The 14,151-nt window shown below is 43.5% G+C and overlaps 1 pseudogene; it reads left to right on the top strand.

Moving 5' to 3' along the window:
• Nucleotides 1–8,967: 8,967 nt before the first annotated feature.
• On the top strand, nucleotides 8,968–9,061 carry LOC134389903 (U2 spliceosomal RNA; annotated as a pseudogene).
• The last annotated feature ends 5,090 nt before the right edge of the window (nucleotides 9,062–14,151 follow it).

Genomic DNA, 14,151 nt, shown 5'->3' on the forward strand with positions numbered 1-14,151 from the left:
TGTTTAGTCGTTGCATCTCCTCAGGCTCCTCTTGGCTGTGACAGTTTCTCAGACGTTCCTTGTTTTTGGTGAACTTGACATTTCTGAGAAATGCTGGTTCCACTATTGAAATTTGTCTAGTGTTTTGTCATGATTACACTGGGGCAGTGGGAGTTGGGAGGGAGACCACAGAGGTAAAGAGCCATTTCCATCACATTTTTCTTTTTTTTTTTTTTATTCATATGTTCATTGTTACAAATTATACTTATTCTTTATGCCCCTTCCCCTCCTCTTCCCCTCCCCCTCCCACCTTTAATAACCATAGATTCGTTCTCTCCATCTCATAGATTAACTGTTCCTCTGTTGGTTTGTTGCCTAAAGGATCTGTCCAGTCCTGAGACACGTGTGATCAAGTCCTCCCCTGTTATCATAAAGCAGATGCTTCTTCTATTACTTTGGAGTGTGCTTTGTGGAGGGACAGGACTTTTTTTAATTTTTGGTCTTCGGTGGTGCCAGTCCTTGTGTCAATGCAGTTGAAAGTCAGGCATGCCATCTGGACGGTGGCTGTGACTGCTTCTGTAGAGACTAGCCACTTTTGCAGCAGCCATGGTGATTACGGTGGCTATGGTGGACTACCCACATGAAAATGGTGTTTTTGGTGTGCTCTTCACCTGGTTGTGGCTGGGTTCGGTGTCCCCTTGCTCCACACCTCAGGGCCCCAGCAGGGCCCCAGGGCGGTAGCAGCAGCTTGCCTATTTGCAGCTGGGTTCCACTTGCCCCAGATCCAGGGGCCCCAGCAGGGCCCTGGGGTTCATCACATCATTTCAAGGGTACTTCCTATCAACATGACTTATCACTGTTGACGATGACCTTGACGCCTGGCTGAGGTAGTGTTTGTCAGGTTTTCCCGCTGTAAAGATGCTATTTCTCCTGGCCGTTTCCATACTGTAGTCTTTGGGAGAAAGTCATTATGCACAGCCCTCACTTGAGGAGTGGGGAGTTATGCTCCCGTCTTTGACAGCAGAGTAGCTACATAAATTATTTGGAATTCTTCTGCATTGAAGATTTATCTCTTCTCCCCCATTTATTTATTTATTCAATTATATGTATGTATATATATCATTATGAACTCATGGGTATTTATTTAATATCAATTTACCATAACTTTGGATTATAATCCAATATTACTTTATTTATTTGGTTGTTCAAATTATTCTCTCTCCAATACTTTTAACTTCTTCCTCCTCTTCTTTGGTTTTGGACACATAGTAACATTATCAAAGCTTGTTCAGTGATGTTTATTGCAGCATTGTCTTAAATGGCAAATATTGGAAATAGCTAAATGTCCATCAACTGGGGAATGACTAATGAGCTTTGGTGTAACTACTGTATGAAATACTGTGTAGCAGCGCTCTGCTCCCCACCACTTTCTTTCAATGAAGTAGATCTTTGTGTACTTACATGGAAAGATACAGCAATTAAGGCCATAGGCTGTGGAAACCAACTGAGTTCAAGTTCTGGTGCTATGGCCTTGGGCAATTTACTTAACTTCTCTGAGCCTCAGTTTCCTTATCTATAAAATGGTGATTACAAAGGAATCTATCTCATAGGATTGTTGTGAGGATTAAATAATACATGTGAAATACTCAGAACTATACCAGGCACAAGGCAAGCTCCAATAAATGTTAATTATTATTGGTATTATAATAAAAATTTCTCCAAGAAATTGGGTTGAGTGAAAAAAGGAAGTTGCAGAAAAATACATAAAGGATATTCCCATATGTATACAAAATGTGAGACATGATCAAGTCCTTTCCATATGCAGGGGGGACTCCCTTTGTCCTGCATCCCCAGCTCTGCTCCTACAAGGAATAGTTTTCTTTCATACCTCTTTATCCCAGGAGCTGTGAGCAGTATGGCATTATAATAATAATAAAAATAGCTAATATTGATTAAGCTCTCAGCATGAGCCAGACCATGTGCTAAGCTCCTTTCATGGGGTCTTTAATTTATTCCTCCCAGTAAACCTATGGTGTAGGTGATACTGCTATTATTCCATTTTGTAGATGGGGAAAGTGAGGCCCAGAGAGGTTAAGTTTAGAGCCACCTGCAAGCAGAGGAGCCAGGATTCAAACCCAGGCAGTTAGACCTTCCGTTATACTTCACCCAGATTCACCAGTTTTAAGCATTTCATCCCATTTACATAATTGTTTATTTGTTCTTTGTATATATATTTTTTCTTGAACAATTTGAAAGTTGCAGACTTCCTGCTCCTTTTCCCCCTGAAGACCTCAGTGTGTATTTCCTAAGATCAAAGACTTTCCCTTATATAACTTCAGTACAAGTTGTAAAAATAATCAATACTATTATCTAATCCATGGTCTATATTCAAATTTTGTCATTTACTCCAATAATGTCCTCTACAGCTACATATTTTTTCCATCAGGTCCAGTATCCAGTCTGGAATCACATATTGCATTTGGTTATAACATCTCTTCTGTCTCCTTTAATTGGAGGCAGTCTTTCTTTGCCTTTGCCACAAACCTCCATGTCACAGTGGTGAAGCTTAGCAGGGCAGGAGTGGTACCTCAGCTGTTTATGCAAGAAGTGCTCTAGAAGTTTCCAAAGCAATGACTTTTCCAGGCATGAAAATCAAAGTGATCCCAGGCCTACGATGAATCAGAAAAATTTCTCCCACATGCATGACGTTAAAGTAAGTGAGTGTCCTTGGGTTGAATGTTCCCCCAAAACGTAATCCCCACTGTAACTGTTGAGGGTGGGAAATCTTATTATGGTAATTGAAGAGGTGATTAAGTTGATTGTTTAATGGTGGTCGTGGGTGTGGTTCTGAGGGTTTTTAAAGGAGAGTGAATGAGGTTAGTCTCTGCTCTCTCTGCTCCATCATTTTCTGCAATGTGAGACCACTGAGTCACTGTCACCAGCACCAAGACCTTCACCAGATGTGCTCCCTGCACTGTAGACTTCCAAGCCTCTGAAACTGTAAGTAATAAATTTCACTTTCTTATAAATTACCCAGTTACAAGTTTTTTGTTATTATTAGGCCTCATGTCCTTTCATTAAACTAGTGAGTTTTCTATTTTATCTGTCCCCTTATTAACATTTTAAACAAAACCTATAAGATCCTTGTTTGTTGTTTATGTCTGTGTGTATATATATATATATATATATATATATATATGTACACTGTATGTTATGTCTACATGTTCATGTCTATATGTGTGTTTGTATTGTCTGCATGGTACCAAATTGGCTTATAAATAACACACACTCATTGATGAATAAGCATAAATACTTTTCAAGTTCATCTGACTTTAGTTTTTTTTTTAATTGTTGATAAAGTAGATGTGTTTTCAGAATTTGATTTAAACCATTTTGCCTAGATTTGTCTTTTCATCATCACATTTTGTGGAATGTTTGATACTTAATTTGTTTAAGGACTAAAAGCTGTAAGGGAACTGGCTGTTGGGCATCCCCAAAGCCCTGCATGTGTCTTGTTAGCTTGTCTTTGGTGTTAAGCCTCTGAATAAACAGGAGGCCATGGTGAGGTCAAAGGACATAATGTGTCCACAGCACATGGGCCACCAGCTGCAGGACAAAACCCAATACAGCTCCTCCTTATCTCAGCTCTGCTTCCTGGCCATGCTGAGAGAGACAATATCCTTCAGACATTATCTTTGTGAATGCTGCCCTCTGCCTTGGGGTCCACATAGCCTCTTTGGATTCCACATGGTTCTGAGTGCTACGTGGGTACTTGGGACCCAGGATGGCTAGTGAAAGGAGACCTACATCCAATATCTCAAAGGCCCTAATTAATATTGGTTGATAGGGGTTGATGAGGGTTCAGCTTGATATGATAAATTAAATGAATGTGAATGGGTTAGATGCTTATAAATGAGATCATCATAGTTTCAAAAATTCTTCTCAGTAATTTGAAATCTTAACGTCATGTTATGTTGATAAAATACTAAAGTGTTAGTTATTGTATAATTTTATGCTTATATATTTTGATGTTTTGTTTTTATGTAGTAAAGACAACTAAATATGTTTGGATCTGTTAAAATTAAAAACACCTTCAGAAATTAGAAATGTTTTTTTCTACAAATATTAACATAAAACAATTCAAAATTGCCTGCTTCCTAGGTTTGTCACTGAAAATTGGGACGAATAAGAGTCAATTATATATAGTTAATACACATAATTCAAACTGCTAGATACAAACATTTTTTTATTTTTTACAGAATATTTAAGAAAAGTAAAATATATTTTTAGTAAAGGTTATAAAAAACATAAAAACGTAATATGATGTTTGTTAAAAAAAATTTTGTCAGTGCTATCTGCCATTGTCACATCCTCAGTTGTCCTCCAGTGCACTGACATAGCAGTTAGTGCCCATGCCCTCAGAGTCCTCCCTCCAAGTTCTGTCCTCCCTGTGCCCTAGTTACCGCCTAGGCCTGTCACACAGCTGTCATCCTAGAACTTCCCTTCACTGCTTCCTGGGTTGGGGCCTTTATTTCCTGGCTCCCTTTTCTTCTTGCTTAATTTACCCTCTTTTTGCTGGAGCACATCCTCAGTCAAAAATCCCTTTCTAGGGGCTGGTTGGTTGGCCCAGGTGGTTAGAGCGCAGCCTTGTAGCACCAGAGTCAAAGGTTCAGATCCCTATACTGGCCAGCCACCCCCAAAAAATCCCTTTTTAATATTAAAAAAAAAAAAGGCAACGTTCTTGGACCTCCTCATGATGTAGTTGTACCTTTAGTATCCATTAATTGAAAAAATATATGTATATAAGAATCAAAAATTACCAGGAAGACACAACTGCTTTTATTTTTATTTATTATTATTATTTGTGTGTGTGTGGCTGGCTGGTACAGGGATCCTAACTCTTGACCTTGGTGTTATTGCACCACACGCTAACCAACTGAACTAACCAGCAAGCCCAACACAACTGCTTTTAAATGAACTTGTGTGTTGCTTACCACAACAACGTCTATGAACACTTGAAAAACTGATAAGAGTTTTTAGGCTTAAGGGTTACTTCAGTCTAGCGTCAACCTTTGATTCTCCGTTTTTTACCTCACTCTCTTTTCTGGTATCAGAACTTCCCTCTTGTTTTACTATAGGGATGAGCCTCCTACAATCCCTGTGATTCTGCTGTAATTGAGGGACTGAGTTAAGCCCCCCACTCCAGGATGTACACATGACCATGGCTGGCCCATCAGAGTCTCCTCTTCCCTGACAGATGGTCCAAGCAGGCCAGAGGCCTTTGGAGGGATGGCTTTTCTCTGAGCTGCTTCCTCTACAGCAGTGTCGACTTGGACTTACTGATGACCATTTTTGCAGACATGGGGTGTGAGTCCTCGTGAAGCTGGCGCCATCACAGAGGAAAGCAGAGTTTTTCCATTACATGAGCCAATATAATGTATGCCATTTTTTGTTTAAGCATGTTTTAGATGGATTTTTTTCAAATGGAACATAAAAAGCCCTAATATATCTTTTTGAACTTGGGAAAGTTATCTATCCCCAGCCTCAGTTTCCTTATCTATTAATTGGGGAGAATAAGATCTACTTGACAGTTAGCTATAAGATTTAAATGAGATCAATGCACACACTCTCAACATATGATTACTATTAGTGATATAATAATTATATTTGAGGGAGACACATAGTTTATTTGCTCTGCAAACGGTGCTTGGTGCACACATGCATTCGGAGGCCTGCTGCTGTAACTGGCCCTCCCAGGACCTGTAGTCACAGATTGGAAATCACTGCTCTAGGGGTTGCTTTTGAGCAGGGCATCTGGTATGCTCCTGTCCCCTTTTGGTCTATGTATATTCTTTCTCTAAGAGCATAGTTTGATGTCACACAGTTTCCCCCCACCCCATTCCCACCTTAATTCACCTGGAGACAGGTTACTTCCAGTCAGGTTCCCCATCCTCTATAACACTGATTCTCAGACTTGCTCAGGAAGCAGGGTGCATGGAAGTTGTGCATTCTGCAGAACACTTCTTTCCGTTACAGAACCAGTAACAACATTACCAACAGGAACTACGGTTGCTGTTTATTCATGAAGAAAAAAATCACGATCATTTGCACTCATTTCTCAGGAAAGAAAAAGATACATGCAACCAGTGCATGACAGCTGGTTGTTTTTCTTTTAACATTCCTCTGCTACTTATTAACCCACTTTGTTGCCTATGAACTCATAAGAGCAGAGATGGTAGCAAGAGCTAAAAAGTTAAGCTGTAAAACAAATTAAATGTAAAATCATAATATCTATTAGCTTATTTTGTTTTAGGCAAACTGTAAAACAATTTCCTGTGAACCACTGTCTAGGTATAGGGGCCCCATTATAAGGATTCCTCATTCCCAATTTGGTTTTTCTTATTCTTATTTTTTTGGTGGCTGGCCAGCCCAAGGATACAAACCCTTTGACCTTGGTTTTATAACACCATGCCCTAACCAATTGAGCCAACCAGTCAGCCATAAGTACTAAATATTTCCTGAATTCAGTTGAATATCACATTGCTGATTAGTTGTTAGCTTGGGTTTTTTTCTTTTCTTTTTTCTTTTTGGTGGCTGGCTGTTGCAAGGATCCAAACCCTTGATCTTGGTGTTACAAGGTGGCACTCTAAACAACTGAGCTAACTGGCCAGCCCTTTCCAATTTGTTTTTTAAATTTTTTATTTATTTTTATTTTTAACCATTTATTTTTGGTGGATGGCCAGTATGGGTAACTGAACCATTGTTCTTGGTGTTCTAAGACCATAAAACTTATTTTTAAAATACATAACTCAAGCATATGATATAAAATTCAAAAGGTACAAAGGGGTATATGGCGCTGCAGCCCCCTAGTAGCCCCCCCTGAAGGCCACCATTACTGCCAGTTTCTTGTGTGTCCTTGCAGAGGTGTTCTACACCAGCACTGTCCAACAGAGCTGAGTGATGAAGTCTACCGTGCTGTCCAATATGGTAGCCATCAGCCACATGTGGCTTCAGCACTTGAAATGTGACTTAGGAGCTGACTTTTACATTTTATTTAATTTGTATTAATTGAAATTTAAATGTATATTCAAATAGCCATGTGGGGCTAGTGGCTACTGCATTGGGCCATGCAGCTCTGTAGTTCTGTACAGATAATGCACTGCACACAGCAGTGTACTGTACACAGCGACCCCATCTTACTTTGTTCACACAACAAAGTGAACGCCTGCACATCTTTGACACAGATCATTCATCTCTCTCTCTCTCTCTCTTTTTTTTTTTTTGGCGGCTGGCTGTAGTCTGCCTCATTTTTAAAACTGCTGCATAATATCCTCTTGTAATCCACTGGGGTGACCCCCTACCCAGCCTGGAGAGCCATGGGCCATAACTTTTCATAACAAGCCCTGAAATCTTTCCACATATATCATAACCAGGACACCTTACAACAACCTTAGGTTCCCCACCCACTTTTCTCTGCCTGGGCCTCAGATAGCTTGACATTGAATAGTCCCTTTGGGGGAATGGGTGAAACAATTTACCAATTCACTGTCCTAAAACACACTCTCCACCCATATGGCCCGTGCCTGGAATTCAGTGACAACAGTGGCATTCTTCAGGGTTCATCACAGCTCTCTTTAAGTGGCTTTCCTTTAAAGTGCAAAGTGTCCTGGGAAGGGCAGCAATTAAGGTACAGAATCTGGAGCTGATCTTGCTTTTGCCTTGACGAGAGGGGCCAAGGCTTTGCAGAGCAGCGGGGGCTCTGATGATGAATCTCACTGCCTTCAAATTGCCCTTAAGTCCATGTGGATCCCTGACGAGGTTTGTGCCTTCACACAGCCTTCCTCTTAAGATAGTGCAGGTGAGAGAAGCGTTCCAGCTTCAGTGGCCTCTCGAGAAATTTCACTAATCTGTTTAGGGTTTAGCCCTGGATGAGGCTTTTCTTCTGGAGGTCCCCATGGGAGACAGTAGTGACAGGATTTGGTGTCAGATATGGATACAGATCCCAGCTCCAAATGGCACAGTCTGTTTATAGCTTATGGGGCAAATACTTAGCACTGTGTGCTGACTGTAGGAAGTCAGCCTGTTTTTCACAAGGAATCACATGGGGAGAATAAAAGAACAGTCTAAACTTTACCCAGTAATAGTCCTGAGTCATCTCTAAGGGCGGGGCTTGGTGCTGGGCATCGGTGGAAGGGAGCGGGGGCCATGTGGAGAGGGAGAAAATGTGATTATTGCCTTGTCAGGGTTCCTGACCCAATAGAGAACTGTGGTTGAGTCTTCAAGGTGACAGACACTACCTATCACTATGCTACATTTCCTGCTAACCACTAGAAGAGTGGACCCAGGTTGTATAACCTCCAAACCAGGACTCATCACTCATGGGTTAGAACTGTTGGCCCCAATTCCTCACCCCTTCCTGTATCCACACTATCCACACATGTGCCATAATCTCATTGTGATGTTACAGGGCACACTCAGCTCCTGGCTGAGGCTCCCCAAAATGTGATATTGAACTCACAGGCACTCACTGCCTGCCCCCAGGCGAAAACCAAACAAACAAAAGTCAAATGTTGGTGAAAATGGATGTCAGCTTTTTTCCAGGAATACCAGTGACCTGAGGAGAGATGTCAGGCTAACCCATCTCTCTGGTAAACCTGAAGGACAATGGGCAGGCTAAAGCCATCTCAAAGACTCAGATTTACTGAGGGGTTTTTAAGAGGGGGATGAGGGAATGCAAAGTGGGAAATGAAAAGCAGGAGGGAGGGAGACATAAGCAGTGAGGGGCAAGGGTTTTATGCAAGGTCTCAGATGCAGAGTCTGGCCAAGACTGTCTGGTGTCTGCTCTTGTCCTTGCTGTTATCTCATGGTCCTGCTGCGGGGGTGGAATCAGCACAGCTTTATTGACATCTTCTTTGATTTCTCTTAGATAGTATGTGCAAGTCTGCAGCTTCAGGCTGGCTGGAAAACAACTTTATGTTCATGTAAAAAATCGCTTCTCGGCCTTTTGGCTAAGATCAAGTGTAGTATCTGTTCTTATCAGTTTATGTTCATGTAAATAATGTCATATTGTCCCATAACCAAGGTTCAAAATGTCAAATAACTATGGGAAAAGAGGGAACTCAGAGAAATGCATGCCAAGGAAAAAAACTGTATCTTTAAAATTTGCCTACAGCCCATGTGGTTTTAGGTCCCAACATGTCTTCCCTCCTGCTCACTCCAGCAGTGGGAGGAGTGCACTTTCCTAGCTCTGGACGTACCCATGTGACTTACTTTGGCTCATGGAATGAAGCAGAAATGAAAATGTGCCAGCTCCAAGCCCAGGCTTAAAGAGGCCTATGAGGTTTTGCTGCCCTCGTTGGCTTCCACCTCCACCATGAGAAGAGATTCTGCTTGGTAGCCTCTTCAGCCTGGTCTCCAGAACAAACACACGTGGGACAGAGCAGTTCTAGCTGATCTGCAGGCCCACAAGAAGCAGAGCCAACGCAGCCAGCACAGAATTAAAGCATAAGTGTACTAGCTACCTGCAGCCCTGTGAGAATCATTATTCCAACCCACTAAGTTTGGGGATGGTTTGTTACATAGTGTTATTGTGACCATAGCTAACCCACATACCCACTCTTTTGTTAGGTAATAGGTTCAGCTGCTGCAGTAGAGACCCGACACAACAGTGGGTTAAACAAGAAAGAAGTTTATTTATGTACAATCTGTTTAAGAAGTCCATTGCTGGTTTGGTGGCTCATCTGTCAGGGACCCGGTCTCCTTCTATCTTATTGTCCACCTTCCTCGGGGTCTGGCCCTCACCCACATGAAGCCTGCAGCTGTTCACAGGTTGCAGTCTGAATTTCCTTGAGCCCTGCAAGCCAAAACACTCCGCAGTGTGGTGCCAAACCCTCTTTCCAACGTCAGCCTCCAGCACACACAGCCTCGGCTCCAACCAGTTTCCACTTGTGCTTCGGGCCTCAGAGTTTTCCTCTTCTTGAATGAGTCTGCTCCCCCTGCTCCCATCCTCCAGGTCTCAACAGCCTCTCACTCCCACCGGGATGTCAGGAGCCAGAGCCAGTAGAGCCTGTTGTCCCCCAGGAGTGAGGGGCCCTGACTCCGGGGTGGGGGGCAGTGGCAGCGTTACCTGTGTTCAGAGACTGAGGTGAGAATCATCTTCCTCACACCGCCCTGTCCTGCCTCCTCCAACCTCATCTTCTGCCAGAGAACCTCTGCTTCCTTCCTGCCTTCTGTGTCATACCTCAGTAGTTTAGTGAGCATAAAACAGCTTTAAAATAGGTCCCTTTGTCTCCGAGATTGGCTCAGGAGGAGCGGCAGAGGGGTTGGAAGGGAGGTTTTGTGGATCAACCATTTAAATAAGCATCCCAGTGATGTTTGAGGATAGAAGTCCATAGACTATATTTTCACAAATTGAATTTCCCTCTGGACACCTTTTCTCTGGCAGCCCAATTGAATGGCAGCTACATTTTCTCTGACACTGTATGGCCTGCAGGCCACCCAGCTTTTACTACGGTGGGAACATTCCAGAACAAAGTAAGGATCAATCCCACACATTTCTCCCACCTCTGGGGATGACAGCATGCCATCTGCAACATGCACCTCACCTGTTGCCCAGCTATAATGACACCTTCCTGGGACTCTGACTTAGCTCTCTACCATGTCACCCCACATAGACCCCTCGCTTCGTTTATAAAGCCTTGGACACCCATAAGTTCTTTTTACAAAGGCTTGGATGCCCTACCAAAAAGGGGGCAGGGCACCAGGACACCTTCTTGCCACACCTGGATACGGAGGTATGCTGCAGAGTGTTGGCAGCCTGTTGGCAGCCATTCCCACCTCTGTCTATGCAGGTGCCAGAAGTCCAGGAACCACACTTCAAGACTCCCTTGGCAGCAGGGTGCTACCAATAAAATGTACTCATGTGAAATATGGAAGGTGGAGAGGAGGTATAAATCACCCTCTGCAGCAGCAAACATGCAGGCTCTAGTGGCCACCTGGACTCCACATTCCCCCACCAGTCACCAGCCTGGGGACCGTGGGGCTGTAATGACATCAGCATGGTTTTCTGAAGTTTCCTGACTTTAATTCTCTGGAAATCAGCTCTGGTAAAATAACAATCTTTCATGCCACCCCTCAACTTTCACCACCTTAATCCCCTCCATTGATAAGCACTAATAGCCTGTATAAAATCCCTTTTTGTTTGAAATACCTAGAGTGGTTTCTGTTTTCCTGTGTGGTGTGACATAAGAAAGACATATGCAGTCTCTGTCTCTGGTTTCTGGCACAGAGATCCTAAAACCCTTGTAACCTCCTGAGCAATAGTGTGTTAGGAGCATCTTTTATTCTAACATTTGGTCTCTGGCCCCAGTCCTGACACAGAGCTCCTATATCCCTGGGAATTTCCTGGGTGACAGGAAGTCTCTTGCTGGGGACTTGGCTCCCTGTCACCTGTGCAGCTGCATGCACTGTTTTTTGCTCCTTGCACTTCATGCTCCAGAAAACCAGCCTGCACATGGTTCCCACATGCCCGAGGCTTCGTGCTCCTCTGCCTTCATACTGTCTAGAATGCCTTTCCTTCCTCTTCTCAGCTAAGAATCTTTCATTCCACTTCCCCTCCTCTGAGCCACCCCTTACATCTACTCCTTTCCAGCCAACCAAGAGCTGAGCCACGTCTTGGTCCACTGCCGCTGTCCTGTCTAACACATGTTCTTCTCAGTAGTCACATGTCTGTCTCTCTTCCCAGTCTACCAGCCCCTTGAGGAAAGGGCCTCTGTCCTAGTTGTCAACTGTTTCTCCAGCACAAGGCATGGTGTCTGGCATATAACCCAGGCCCAGCTCAAGATCTCTCTTTTTCATAGGCTCTCCCTAGGTCACCTGACTTTCCCTCCTCTGAAACACTACATTTCTTTTCTGTATCATTTTTGCCGTAACCATGCATTGCCTCATTTCATCATCTTTTTAAAAATGTCTGACATGTTTCATCAGAATCAATGACAAATTTTATTCATTTAGTAGCTGTTGTCCTTGGGTCCATATGTCTCCATCAATCGGGTCTCAGTGAAGAGCTGGTCTTCTGAGCTATAGTTTGCCCATCAGTAAGATGGAGACAGAGGCAGCACTTGGCAGCTGTATTTTGTGCCACCTGACCCTGGGCACCCTTCCCCTCTCCAGGCTACAGCCAGGAGTGCATACCTGGCCCAAGGAGGGACAGTTCATCCACAGCCTGGCCAGGTAAAAACTACAGGCTCAGGCAGAAACTCTGCCCAATCTAGGACAAGCTGAATCTAGGCAAAGCAGAATCTCTCTGAGAAGTTTTAATTTAGAAATATGCTAGAGTAGCATTTGAAACTAATAATAATAGTACAAATGTGAGACAGTGTTACACAAAAAATATTATCTGAGCCTCAGTTTGTGTACTGAATTTTAAATAATGTAAATATGCCAAAATAGGAACCTGGAGTTACCTGGAATCTCAGTCTAGACTTCGGGAAGCCCAGCAGTACAAGGGTCTCTGTTCTTGGTTTCTGTCAGCTCCCTGCTTGTGTCCAACACTCTTATTAAAATCAATACCCCAGCCCTATTATAGAGTTTGAGCTGACATGGGAGTTTCCGTCCTTATGACTCGGTATAACTAAAGTGCCTAGTACCATACCTGGCCCAGAGCTGGTGTCCAATAAACAATAGCTGCCATCCTCCTCGCCATCAGTATTATTATTATTGACTCCTTGATGGCAACCACAGTCCATACTTCCTTATATCCCTATACCCTATAGCAGGGCAGTGTAATGGTTGAGAGGCTCTGGAGTCTAGCAGCCTGTTAGACAGCAAGTTCAAGTCTAAGACCCTAACTCGTCCTAATGGATGTGTGGCCTTGGGCACTTGGGCAGGTTACCTACATTCTTTTATTTCTGGTTCCTCACCTGTCAATGATGATAAATAATATATGCTTCCATGGATGATTGGGCTAAATGATTTAAGACTGCAAAATGCCTAAGCCAGCCAGGGCTTGGCACCAGCTACGCGAGTTGTAATTGGTAACTGCTGCTTCCTATCATTATTGCTATTTAGTCTTGTACTTTAACTCAGTAAATATTTCTTGGCTCACTGAAGTCACCACTTAGACAAATACTAAGTTTTTCATTCTTAGTAAGTCACTTTGGGGTGTAAGTTGGGCAGGCATCCAGAGAACAGGTGTCTCTTGCCCAGCGTCAACAAGCCGACCAACCGGATGAGGAACTGAAGGGCTGTCCCCAGTGTGTCTCACTGCCCCTTGGGGGCTCCACATCCTTCTCCTGTGGCTGGCACCATTCTTCGTCCATGTTACTGAACTGTCATCATTGATTTGTGCTCAGATGGGTGGATTATCGATTCTAGTTCATTCAGATTTTCTTTCACTAGTATGTTTAACTTTCACTGACTTCCTAATGTGATTTATTAATGGCTTTTTCTTTGAAGATGGAGTGGGGGAAGGCTTTCATCTGCTGCAAATTGTACTTGTGCGTTGTCACTTGGAATCATGCAGCCATGGGTCTGCGTGGGGTGAGACAGGAAGTGGGTAGGTGTGGTGCTGGCGGAGCTGGAGGGAGCCGGGCAGCACATACCTGACCCGCAGGGGGGTCAGGAGAGGTGAGGGGACTGCGTGTCACTGGAGATGTCACCCCACCAATATGTTTACTGAAATAAAGGCCCACAGAGGGCAATCTTGGGAAATTACTGGTCTCACACATTCTTCTTCATCCTGTCCCTCCAGCACCCCCCTGCTAGCTATACAAAGATTGGGATTTTTAAGAAGAGGAACAAGAAACAGTGTGAACACTCTTCCGCCAACTTGTAAGAGTGGAGAATGCCTTACCAAGGCAGGACACGTATTCATGCCTGAGTTGGAGGGCTTGGGAGAAAAGAAAGCACTTGACCTCACAGCACAGGTAGGCTCAGTGATCCAAATACTCTGATAACCTCCAAGACCAAAGACCAAAGAGAGGGGCCAGAAGGTGGCTGATCCCCTGTGGGCAGCAAGTCAAATATGTTGTAAGTGACTGGTTCTTGATAAAGCAGGGGAGAGAGCACCAAAACAACTGGTATTTGATTTAAAAATCTACACCTGTTGAGGCTGATATACTTTCAAGGCTCCCAGAAAATGATTATATTGGGAAATGAGGGAACAAAGCCCTG

This window comes from Cynocephalus volans, chromosome 10 (assembly GCF_027409185.1).
Source record: "Cynocephalus volans isolate mCynVol1 chromosome 10, mCynVol1.pri, whole genome shotgun sequence".
NCBI lineage: Eukaryota > Metazoa > Chordata > Mammalia > Dermoptera > Cynocephalidae > Cynocephalus > Cynocephalus volans.